The 13,284-nt window shown below is 40.3% G+C and overlaps 1 long non-coding RNA gene across 1 annotated transcript; it reads right to left on the reverse strand.

Annotated features, from left to right (window-relative positions):
* Positions 1 to 9,199: 9,199 nt before the first annotated feature.
* LOC135427511 (uncharacterized) lies at positions 9,200 to 12,241 on the reverse strand. The gene is made up of 4 exons (XR_010436079.1): positions 10,439 to 12,241; positions 10,216 to 10,361; positions 9,992 to 10,052; positions 9,200 to 9,905 (listed from the first exon to the last, which is right to left on the reverse strand). It is a non-coding gene; the product is annotated as an uncharacterized LOC135427511 (long non-coding RNA).
* Between the last annotated feature and the right edge of the window lie 1,043 nt (positions 12,242 to 13,284).

Raw genomic sequence — 13,284 nt, forward strand, 5'->3', positions numbered from 1 at the left:
TACAATCTTATTTAGCTACCGGCCAGCCATTGCGCAACCACGCCTTCGTGTATTCTTATATATATACACATACAAATTCAGCGCGGCTGGTCGGTCATAGCCAACTTGGAAATTTTGAAAGCATACGTCCGCCCAAGGGAGCGACAGCCCTACGGGAGTGGAGAAGTCAGGACTTAAGATTTCTGTGGGATCGCTACAAACAAAGACAGCGGCAACACCAGTACATTGCGGCTGAGCCTGCACCCCGCACTTATCCATTTGTGACCAAGCTACCTCCTGGTCGAACTTACCGTTCCAGCCCGATGAACGGAGTGTCGCTGGCAAGGAATTGAACCGATTAGGTGTCCGCATACCAAGATCAAATACAAATTGCCAAGGGAATAGCCTCAAGGAGTTCGCACTTTGTGTGAGCGTAAACGTGTTCGGTTGGATTTCTTTTGTGTACACGCTTCGATCTAAATGCTCATGAATTAGTATTTTAAAACCATTTTCGCTTTGCTTAAATGAAATTATAATAGTATAAAAGCGACTGTCTTAGAAACTTCCTTTCTTTGGCAAGACAATAGAGCCAAGCTATTTTGTAATTTTGAAACATAACCTTTAAAAATATGTTGCTAACGTAAGAATGTTAAACTTAAAGTAAACTGAAATCTATGTGCCATGAGAATTAGGCGACGAGTGTACGGTATATCGCAAATTATTTGTAAATAGATTAACTAATGTAAATTGCTCCGCAGATATTACCACAATGCTAACGATGGGCCCAACGTACGCATCGATGGATTTATTTGTTTCAATTTGTGAGTATGCAATGGCCACATAAGCCAGCAGAAGAGTTTGAAGTATAAAATGATAATTGTAAATCGGCGAGCCTTCAGCACTACCCGATATAGGAATCTCATGTAATTTGAATGTACCGTCTCCAAAGCCCATTATCAGTTGCCAGGCAGTATGATTTCTGGTTTTTTAATTATCTCATAGAGTTATAATCAGTTATATAGTTTATCTTGTAGCCATGATACAGTTTTGACTGATCGTTAGTGCTTTCCACATAAACATGTCCTATACGAAACAAATAGGCAATAAATAATATGGAAATCGAAATTAATATGTTTAACTAAAAACTTTCGTGGTTCGTCGCCAGTACCTTAAGAAATTAAAAATGTGCAAACCAGTAAATTAACCAACAAGAGGTCCGAACGAGGGGTGGCCGTGACATTCGCCGTGCCACCAAGGTAGGGTGGGTACAGACCGTGGGGTAAATTAACATCCTTGTTACCCCACAACCAAATCAAACGTCTGAGCCGCCAACGACTGACATAATACCGGTTACCGTTCCCAATTTCGACATTTTTGAACTTGTAGTTTTATCTTTGTGAAAGTGCACTTATCATTGTGCTAGTGTGTAGCATAGCAGGATGAAGAAAGAACCCATACCCCATCCGACGAGCTAAGTCTAAAGAAGAAGGCTAGAAGTGCACGACTTCTGATTCCGCTATGCACAAGTAGGCGAGATAAAATCTATCTCCTCAGTACGCACACGCTACAAGTGGTACTTCAACCTCATACAATGTCAGCTTTGTTCCTTGCGAGTAACGCGACGATTGCACGTACCTAGTCCGGCTTCTGCGGCCAATGTGCCTCTCCACTTCTATGCACTCTTGGCACAGTTCATCTACGGTGAGTACATCTATAGCATAGATATATTTTGCCAGACTCTCCTTCAAACCACACTTTACAATTTTCACCAGTTCGCGGTCTCTCAGCGGCTTTTGGAATCGCTCGGCGAGCTGACGCATGTGGTGGATGTAATCATCCACCCCTTTGCTGGTCCGTTGCTTTCGCCTTCTGCTCCGTCCGATAGCTCCGAAACCTGTCCAAGAGGGCATGTCGCAGTTGCACCCAGCTGTCCACCCTAGAATGCCGCACGTGCATCCAACACCACTCGCGGGCACGGCCGGTCAGGAGCAATTGAAAACCGCGCAGGAACTCAGATTTGCCGCCTTGGCATATTTAAGTTGCACTGAACATATCCAAATGCAGCTGTTGTTGAACCATTTGTACGAGGGAAGTTTTGTTTGTTTTGAAACATATCGTTGCTCTGAACATTGTAAGTCGCCCTGAAATACAAGTTCAACTGCAACAGTTTCGACTTCACTATTCGTACCACGTTGTATATTTCACTTTGTTATTTATTTGCAGCTGTTAATCTTTGCGCTAATTTTACGAGGGAGGTTTTAAATATATTATGAAACATATTGTTGCGTTGAAGTTCGTAAGTCGCCCTGAAGTACGAGCTCACTGCAACAGTTTCAGTGCAATTCACTTCATTTATCTATATAAGTTGTTGTTTAATATTGCTGCGATTTTAATTTCTTTTTGTTTTTATTTTGGAAAAATTTGTATTTTTTAACCACCTTCGTTTCACCATAGCACCTTATTATTATTATTTTTTTTCTTTTTTTTTACACATTTGTTTTAACTTACAAGATAATGATACAAAGGAGCTTCATGATCCGTGATCCGACTGCGCCAGTTACCGAAGGTGAGCCTTGCCAAGAGTTAAAGGTTCCTCCAGCTTAATATAAATATTGATTTAATAAGACGAATAAAGGCAGCAAGTCCAGTGTTAAAGGTTCCTCTAGTTCAATATTAGTATTAATTTAATGAAACAAATAAAGACTGGAACTGCTTTGTGTGGAAGCATATATGCCGCGCAGGAACTCCTTCCACGGGCATTGATATTGTCTCTGCAGAAACTCCAGCCGGAACCCGAAGTCCTCGACAGAATTCTTGGGTCCTCGCCATCGATCTTGACGTTCCACAGCTCAAGCTAAGCCGGTTCTGGTACGTTGGCATACGGCTGAAAGTCATCCGCTCTCCAGTCGTCTACTCGGAAGTGGCGATTACTCGGATTACGCCAGTTTCTCGCTTGAGAATCTGCAACGAATACTGGGCTGCTGGTTGAGTACTCCGCTCCTCGCGTGTCTTGTCTCTGGGGCTTCGGTAACACCGGTGGTGGAAATGCGTCGCGCTGGATCCCGTCTTGCTCTTTTGGGATGGCGCCTGTTCGCGGTCCCGGCACTATGGGTCTCGGTGGCATCGGCGCAAAGTAAGGCTCTCCGGCGTGGCTCCCTGGCGGCCCTAGCACATCAATGATACCCTTCATCATCTTCATGAAACCTGTTCGCATCTTCTCGCGGATGGACTCGCTGATGCCAGATGGCAGGGCATGCAGATATGTCTGGTGGGCTTAGGCTATTGACGCATTCGCTGCTGATGTGAGTACGGTGTCCCTCCGTTCCGTGGAGGTCTATCTTCTCGCGCCAATTCCTTCTACCACATGACCCCCCGCCGGGATCTGTCTCTCAGGAAATCTCCGGAAATTCATTGGCGTTCTCAATAAACATCCTGCCGGACGCGGCAGTGCCGGCGGTCCGTCAGCGTCAGAAACCCAGCCAGACACCTGTCCCTCAGACATACTAATCTCTTACGACAACTTTATCTCTTCTTACCGTAATACTAGACCGAAAAAAACTTTACAAATATCTGCTATTTAATAAATAAATAAATAAATATCCACCAACAAATCTTACTAATATTTAATAATAATAAAATAAATAACGTCCAATTCCCACCGACAACAAAATTTTACCTACAATATTAAATAAGGCAATAAATAAACAGCGGCCTCAAAGCTAACTCACAAAAATATTTTTTTGATGCTTTTAATTCAATTTCATATACTTTGGGGGAGAGAAGTCAAATCCTAACACGGCTAACTTGTCTACGCATAATCTGGAAAGTGGACAACATTTAAGCAATCATCAAATGCTCAGTTCGTCAGTTAAACTGACGGACGGCATACTAGGAACGCTACCTTGAAGTCTGGGATGGGAAAACGATCTCAGAAGGGACTCACTCGGTACTAGCTTCTCCCCTGTTGGACCCTTCTTCGTCTTGCTTGCTGCGCCGTAGGCCTGGTCGCGCATAGGGTCTCTAGCACGGGAAATACCTTGGGTGGGCTAAGCCGGCGCTATTTTATTTTATTGCTTTTGATATAAACATCATATACGATTTATTTCACAACCAGGCATTATAGGCAGCTATTTAAATAATTAATTTAACTTTATAATTCAGTACATTGGCAATTAAAGTTTGATGTTCTGAATGTAGGACGGTGTTTTAATTTTGGTTTCGGGCACGGCACGCCCGAGTTACCATCTCAGCCCCTCTCGAGATGGCACCCAACATAAATTCTCCTCTGTGTGGGCGACTCCAGCAAAGACACACTGTATTTTAATAAAAGTGTTCACACAACATTGTAGCACTATGTTGTTACATCAACAAAAAACGCAACATCAGCAATAGACAGGATGTTGATGCTGCGACACATATATAGAAATGGGACACCACCAGCTTGTAGAGATTAAGAAATATACATACTTCTCTTAATAAAGAATTCAGTTAAGTTCGAACTTCCACACAAAGCAGTTGCAGTCTTTATTTGTCTCATTAAATTAATACTAATATTGAACTAGAGGAACCTTTAACACTGGACTTGCTGCCTTTATTCGTCTTATTAAATCAATATTTATATTAAGCTGGAGGAACCTTTAACTCTTGGCAAGGCTCACCTTCGGTAACTGGCGCAGTCGGATCACGGATCATGAAGCTCCTTTGTATCATTATCTTGTAAGTTAAAACAAATGTGTAAAAAAAAAGAAAAAAAATAATAATAATAAGGTGCTATGGTGAAACGAAGGTGGTTAAAAAATACAAATTTTTCCAAAATAAAAACAAAAAGAAATTAAAATCGCAGCAATATTAAACAACAACTTATATAGATAAATGAAGTGAATTGCACTGAAACTGTTGCAGTGAGCTCGTACTTCAGGGCGACTTACGAACTTCAACGCAACAATATGTTTCATAATATATTTAAAACCTCCCTCGTAAAATTAGCGCAAAGATTAACAGCTGCAAATAAATAACAAAGTGAAATATACAACGTGGTACGAATAGTGAAGTCGAAACTGTTGCAGTTGAACTTGTATTTCAGGGCGACTTACAATGTTCAGAGCAAGGATATGTTTCAAAACAAACAAAACTTCCCTCGTACAAATGGTTCAACAACAGCTGCAATTGGATATGTTCAGTGCGACTTAAATATCCAAAGGCGGCAAATCTAACCGAACCCTCAAGCAAGTCGACACAACAAGTTTGAAGAAGTTGCAGCCGTGGCCATATTTCAGGGCGACTTATAGACCAAAGGCAGCAACATAATATGAAACCCATCGAACATGTCGCTGATAAGACACAACAAGTTCGAATAAACGGCAAGTGGTGCTATATTTCAAGGCGATTTGTACACCAAACCACCCCCCGTAAGCGACAACGAGTTGCGACTTCTATGTTCGAATCGGTATTTCAGTGCGACTTACCGACGAGAATAACATCATCGTTCGAACATCACTTATGATTATAAAATTTTACAAAAACACAAATTATGCAACTATTTGTTTTACCATGGCACAATACACATTTATAAAATAAAATAAAATAAATTACGAATACATTACTAACCAAATCCAATCTACAGATAAAACACACGTTCCACCACGAAGACCTTCACCTTTCGCAAGCTTTTATATATATATATTACACAATCTATTGGAAAACTAAGTAACTTTATCAAAAAAAAAGAAAACACACACACACATTGTACACCCTAGATACATAAGTCTTAAACACAAGCACTTGAAATTAGATTAAATATTATCAAATTAAGTCAGAATTTGAAAAGGTAACAAAAAATAACAATTAACCAAAGTTCAGACAGAAGCTACTAAATGTCGAATATCGGGAGAATGAAAAGACTCATCCCAAATACCAGAAATAAGCAAAATATCAGTTCTAGCCTTTCGGACGTTAGACTTGTTAGAGCGGACGATAACACTCCCATGACGTCAATATCAAGTTCGCCTCCTCCTAATCAAGGAGAGGCATTAAGAAACCAAATGGACGTGATTACAGCTTTAAAGATACCAGACTCAATCCGATTTCTACCACCGTACGACGGTAACCCTAAAACACTAAGCGAGTTCCTTAATAATGTGGAAGAAATTCTTCTACTTATTAGAGGAACTGATCAGACCCCTTATGGGCTGATACTCTTAAGAGCAATTAGGAACAAGATTGAGGGCAAAGCCAAAGAGGCTATCATAGAAGCCGGAGCTAGCCTCAATTGGGATGAGATTAAAGATGCACTTTTAACATAATTTAGTTCAAGGGGGATCGTCCCCACGCGTTTTATATGATAAAGTTAATGAAATCAAACTTGCCATGCTCAGATTAACCAAAACAAAGAATCTGAACCCTTATAGATCAAAACCAATATAAACATTATTTGCACACATATGTCTGAATTCGTTCCTATCAGAAATTAGAGGCCAATTAGGAGCCACAGTCCATGAGGCCGACCAACCTTCGGGAGGCCCTAGAATGGGCGCTAAAAGAAAGAGAAATATATTTCACCCAGGAAAATAGGAAAAAACAAGACCAAAATCGAGAATATAGACCACGGGACAACAGGTCCGAGCGAATCGACAGTAAAAACAGAACCCAGAATAATAACGAAAGACGCTATGACAAACGCAGTCATAACGGAAATTATGATAGAGACAATTCTAATCAAAGAAGACATAAAGCACTCCGGCGATCATGCCTAAAGAAAACAGTTCCGATCAACAATGTAAGCAATCGAACAGATACCTAGGAAATTCACAGTCTAAAGGCTCTATGCATAATGTCGAGCAAGAACATGCTCAACTACACAATTATAACGAGGACGCGAATTTTCAACAAAGAACCTCGACGAGCAAACAGGTTACTTAATCAAAAAAAAAAATGCAGGGTCACCATTACCATACATCCTATTGCACCTAGATTCTGGTAGCCGTTTTTAATTGACATTGGTGCAACCTTTTCGTTCATTAGTCCTAAACTCGTAACACAAGCAAATCAAACAAAACTTTAATCGCCAATATCGATTGAAACCGCACTAAAAGTACACCAACTATACAACAAAACGATCCTCCCACTTTTCAAAGAATTTGCTAATGACACCCCTTATTTATTAAAAACCTTCAACATCGAGATCAAACTCGAAGATAAAATAGTGTCAAGCTTACATACTATAGAAGAAGAATCAAAGAAAGTAATACAACTACCCGTTAATAATATTATTTTCAAAACGGCACCTTCTGGTGCGAACCAACTACCAACTACCATTAAACAACAATAACTTGAGTTACATGGAAGTTAATAACCTTTCGAACGAGACTCAGAACTTTTGTCTATAGGAAACAAGACTATTTGGAAGTTAATCTCATATTAATACCCAATAATGATTTCAATTCTAGTATACGTACTGACCACTTAAACAGCGAATAGAAAAGAGAACTTAAAAATCTCCAAACCAAGAAGGAGACCCCTTACCTTCACTAACCTAGTGAAACATAGAGTCAATACAACGGACGAAATACCAAGCTATACCAAACCATTTCGGTATAGTGTAAAAGAACGACAGCAAATTCAAGAACAAATATGAAACTCATTAGACACAGCTATTCTCCATGGAGCGCTAAAACCTTTTTGGTATCAAAAAAGATCGATGCTTCTAATGAAAAGAAATAGAGACTAGTAATAGACTACCGGAAATTAAACGAAAAAACAGTTAAGGACAAATACCCGATGCCGAATATAAACGAAATCCTAGACAAAATAGGCAGGGCAAAGTATTTCACTGCCCTAGACTTAGCTAGCGGATACCATCAAATTGAGATGCATCCAAAAGATATTGATAAAACATCCTTTTCTGCGGAAGGCGGTCACTTTGAATTTGTTCGAATGCCATTCGGGGTTACTAACGCCCCAGCCACATTTCAAAGAGTAATGGACAACGTATTAGCCGATTTGAATGGAAAATGTTGTTTAATATATTTGGACGACATAATCATATTTTCGGCATCCCTACAAGAACAGATTAGAGACTTAAAAGCAGTATTTGACAAACTCAACTAGGATTATTGGGGTACTACCGAAAATTCATTAGGGACTTCGCAAAAATTACAAAACCACTGACACAACAGTTGAAAGGGGAAAAACGGTAATTATTAGCGAAGAATTCGTATCTGCATTTGAAACTTGTAAAAACCTTCTTTGCAACGATCCACTCTTAGAATATCCGGACTCTACTAAAACATTCACTCTTACTACTGACGCTAGTAATGTCGCTATAGGGGCAGTACTTTCCCAAGGGACGCCTAACAATGAAAATCCGATATCTTTCGCTAGCCGAACATTAACAGATACCGAATTAAATTATTCAACAGCAGAAAAGGAAATGCTTGCAAAAATTTGGGCAACCAAATATTTTCGTCCCTATTTGTTTGGACTACGATTCTAATTTGTCACAGATCATAGACCACTCACGTGGCTTATGAATTTCAAAGAACCAAATTCAAAATTGGTTCGTTAGAAGTTACAACTACTCGAATATGATTATGAGTTTTCTTATAAAAAAGGTTCCCAAAATGTCGTAGCAGACGCAGTTAGCCGCGTCACAGTAGACGTAAACGGTAACAATCAAGCAAACGAAGCAACGAATATAACTTTCAACTAGTATTCCTAGTAAACGACACCTCCCAAACAATCCCATTTAAAAACAAAATTATAAGAACAATCTTAAAGACCCATTTCGATATAGAAGAAACTCCCAAAGGAATCTTATTACCCACAAACTTATACAAAATTATCAGATGTACAATAATGTTAGAAGACATGACAGACTCAAGTAAATTAGAACAAGAAGTCCAGAAATACCACAGGGATAGCAGCCACAAGGGTATAGCTGAAACAGTAGCCCAGCTAAAGAGAAAATTTTACTCACCCCTATTAAAAAGTAAAGTGTGTTGCATTTGCCGTTATCGGCAGCATCGAGGGTTTGCTTATTTGGTTGCGTGCGATATTATCGGTCACTCCGATATCGTTTTGTGGTCAGAGTATCGGGGGTGAAATTTATTGAAGGGTGGCAACGCCAGGCCTTCGATCCACGGTGCCAAAAGGGGCGATTGCTATTAGCCGCCCGATTCGCTCTTAAAGAGATTACAAGGAGAGTGGATCGCATGCCCTTGGATATACCCTTGGCCTTCATTTGGGCCGTTGACCCAAAAAAAATGCAGCTGTTCAGATGGACAGTAACGGTGCCGAAATTCGGCACCGATGTTGCTGCCCAAATGTACAGCCGGGAGTTCGAATTGATCAGCGGTCAACGGCGGCCGTGCCAGCTCGAAGCGAGCGTAAAGTTCCAGTTTTGCATGTCGGCTCTGAATATTCGAGTTTTTCCATCCGGCAAGTTCAGCCGGCGCGTACAAACAAAAAAATTTAACAAACAAGTAAAATCTTTGTTTTGTGTTTTCAATTTAATAAATAAACGTAGATTCAACCATTTGGGTCACCATACACACAAAAAAATTAGAAAGACTTACAACTTAAGTGCGACACGTGATGAACTCGTAAAAACCCTGAGACACTTAATAAATAAAAACGACTCCCAGTTCCGACGACGAAGGGACCAGTTCTCGGACCAGAGTGATCAGCAGGTCACCCCAAAAGGCCAGGATTTGGCTCAGCGGCGCACGTCAGCCATATCCGCGGTGCATGTCAGAATTATCCGCGTCATACGTACCTCGGCGCAACCCTAAGACGGCGAGACGAGCCACCAACGACCGGGCTCCCACAGCGAAGTGTCGGCCACACATCCTACGAGTGACTCTGTTCCATTTCGCCCCTCTTCGTTCGAGTCATTGGCAGAGTCAGACATAGACTCCAGATTGTGCTCCCTGAAAGAGAGCAGATTTTTTTGTCGTTGTTAAATTTAGTTTTTTTTTTGTTTGTAAATTATATATATATATACATCGGCACTTACGCCAAGCTTCACTTTAGAGTGCGAACAGTGAGGGGAAACTCCAAAGGTTATGCGTATGCGCCTATAAAATATAAAAGTTTAAAATTTAGGACTTGCGCGAACAACACCCACACACATACCTAATTTGAATTACCCCTTTCTATCGCCCCTTACCACCCCCCAAAGAGCTCTTTAGGTAGGGTAAGGTAGAATTAAGCGATTTAATACATATATATATCACCTACCTGTTGCACGACTGATTATCGTGACATACGTGCCACGATTGCCTCATGATTGCCCTCTTGTTTTCTTTTTTTGCGGCGACGGGAAATAACTTTGCAGTTTTCGTCGCCTGTTCCATTTAATGTTTTTAAAGTAAAGTTTTTAAAGTCTGTAAGATAAATGAAATTTTAGAAATTAATACATAATTGTGATAATTATAAGGCAAAGAAAAACAATAATACGCACCGGTTGACGAACCGAAGACAATGTCAGCTTTCGTAGAATAAATAACCAAATGGAGATACCTTGATAAATAGATAGAAATAAGAAACATTAATTGTTAACGACACGGGCTGATATAGGCCGACAAGTGGCCAAAACGAGGGAGACGAGTGAAGGTAATTGTAGGGGTGTTACAGCTTGTTGTTACAGCTGTTAGTGTTGTTCATTTGTTAGAAGTTCCGATTGTTTGTTCTTATCGATTATGTGGTTCATTTAGTGTTGTATAGGTATGTTTCGCTACAGACGTTGTAGTTTTGTTGATATCGATTGTGCGTACTGCGGGCCAGGGATGGGACTACACCCAGAGAAACCGATGAGCCAGCCGGCGCGGCCCACTGAGAAACAAGCAGTTCCGCAACAAGTGGCCGCCATTATCAATGATTGCGATATATGTCAAACACTAAAATATAATAGACAGCCGCAAAAGCTAATTTACCAAGAAACCGAAACCCCAGCAAGACCAATGCAAATCATACACATAGATTTATATACTACTAGCGGTTATAACCCGGCCTCGCCCGCGGCAAGTATGTTATAAAATCAATGTATCAAAAAGCTTTGAAACTGATTAAAATGCATTTTCCACCGAAGGAGTTTAGAGTGCGAAAAATGTGAAACACGTCTCAAATGATTTTTCTTATAGATCTTTGGAAATAAATTTGAACACAAAACGTTATCCACCAAATCTTCGACCCCCATTTCCACCAAGGAGGAATGGACTTTTCAAAAAGTGTGAAACACCCCTCAAATGAATTTGAACATAGATCTTTGAAAATAAGCTTGGGGCCGATCGAATGGTAAACAAAAAACTTTCATATAACCGTTTTCCGCCAATTTACCACTGTTGCGGGTGGAAATTCCCAAATCGCTGATATACGTATTTATTAAGTTCTTATGTAGAGCTTTGAAAATAAGTTTGAAGCAAATCGGACACAACTTAAAACTTCGCCCAAAAAATCTGTAAATCGCATTCCCCCCGAAGAAGTTTGAATTCTGCGAAAAGTGTGCAACACGTCTCAAATGATTTTTCATATAGATCTCTGGAAATGAATTTGAGCGCGAAACGTCACCCACCAAATCTTTGACCTCCATTTCCATCAAGGAGGAATGGATTTTCCTAAAAGTGTGAAAAACCCCTCAAATGAATTTGAACAAGGATCGTTTAAAATAAGTTTGAGGCCGATCGGATGGTAAACAAAAAAGTTACATACAAACCTTTTTCTCGATTTTTCCATACTTGCGATTGGAATTTCCCGAAACCCCGTCTTAACGTGCACCTACATCACATAAGGTAACTACAGTGAAAATTTCAGCTTCCTAGCTCTTACGGTTTAGGCTGTGCGGTGATCACCAATCAGTCAGTCAGTCAGTCAGGACAAACAGTTTTATATATAGAGATCAATGACAACACCATTCTAACGATTATCGATAAATTTTCAAAGTTTGCGACCGGATACACCAGGACAGCTTAAATATTGGGAAATCTATGAGAAGTTTTTCGCCTCTTTCGGCATTCCGGAGAAAATGATATGTGATCAGGGTGCGGAATTTTCAGGAAAAATTTTAAAAGACTTCTGCAAGCAATACAACAGTCAACTACACGTCTCTTCTTTTCAACAATCTTCGAGCGATTCTCCAATAGAGAGATTGCATTCATCCCTAACGGAAATTTACCGTATTATAAATAATAAAAGAAAAGAAGAAAAGTTGGATCGCGATCATAACGATATCCTGACAGAGACATTCAATACTTATAATAACGCTATTCACTCCACTACTAACTATACACCGTATGAGGTTTTCTATGGAAGACCACATTTCTTCGATAGAGATGTGACATTCAATAACGAACACGACTATCTACAAAAACTAAATGACTTTCAAACAATATTATACCCACAAATAAAAGACAAAATAGAAAAGAAAATGCAAACCAGAATTAAAAAATCGAACGACGAGAGACAAGACCCAGAGACATTAGAAACATAAGACACCATCTTTAGAAAAGAGAATAAAAGAAATAAATTAGCACCTAAGTTTACCAAACTCAAAGTCCTCTTAGGCAACGGTATTACACTTGTTACCAATAAAAACTGCTGCATTTGACGTTATCGGCAGCATCGAGGGTTTACTTAGTTGGTTGCGTGCGATATTATCGGCCACGCCGATATCTTTTTGTCATATGGTCAGTGTATGGGGGGTGAAGCTGGGCCCACGGCGGATCCCAATTTATTGAAGGTTGGCAACGCCAGGCTTGCGATCCACGGCGCCAAAAGCGACGATTGCTATTGGCGCCCGGTTCGCTCTTAAAGAGACTATGAGGAGAGTGGATCCCATGACCTTGGATATGCCCTTGGCCTTCATTTGGGGCGTTGACCCAAAAAAATGCAGCTGTGCAGATGGGCAGCAACGGTGCCCGCCTCGCAAATGTATGCGTGTGCCGAAATTCGGCACCGATGTTGCTGCCCAAATGTACAGCCAGGAGTTCGATTTGATCAGCGGTCAACGGCGGGCGTGCCAGCTCGAAGCGAGCGTAAAGTTCTAGTTTTGCATGTCGGCTCTGAGTATTCGAGTTTTTCCATCTGGCAAGTTCAGCCGGCGCGTACCAACAAAAAAACTTAACAAACTAATAAAATTTTTGGGTTTGTTTTTTTTTGCAATTTAATAAATAAACGTAAATTAAACCATTCGAGTCACCAAATATATAAAATTAAAAGAGACTTAAAACTTAAGTGCGACGAGAGACGAACAAATTAAAATCAAAATAAACGGCTCCGGCAACGAAGGGACCAGCTCTCGCACCAGAGAGG

The sequence above is a fragment of the Drosophila montana genome, unplaced genomic scaffold, assembly GCF_035044405.1.
Source record: "Drosophila montana isolate Dmon_TW-CO22-7 unplaced genomic scaffold, ASM3504440v1 contig_1387_1, whole genome shotgun sequence".
Lineage (NCBI taxonomy): Eukaryota > Metazoa > Arthropoda > Insecta > Diptera > Drosophilidae > Drosophila > Drosophila montana.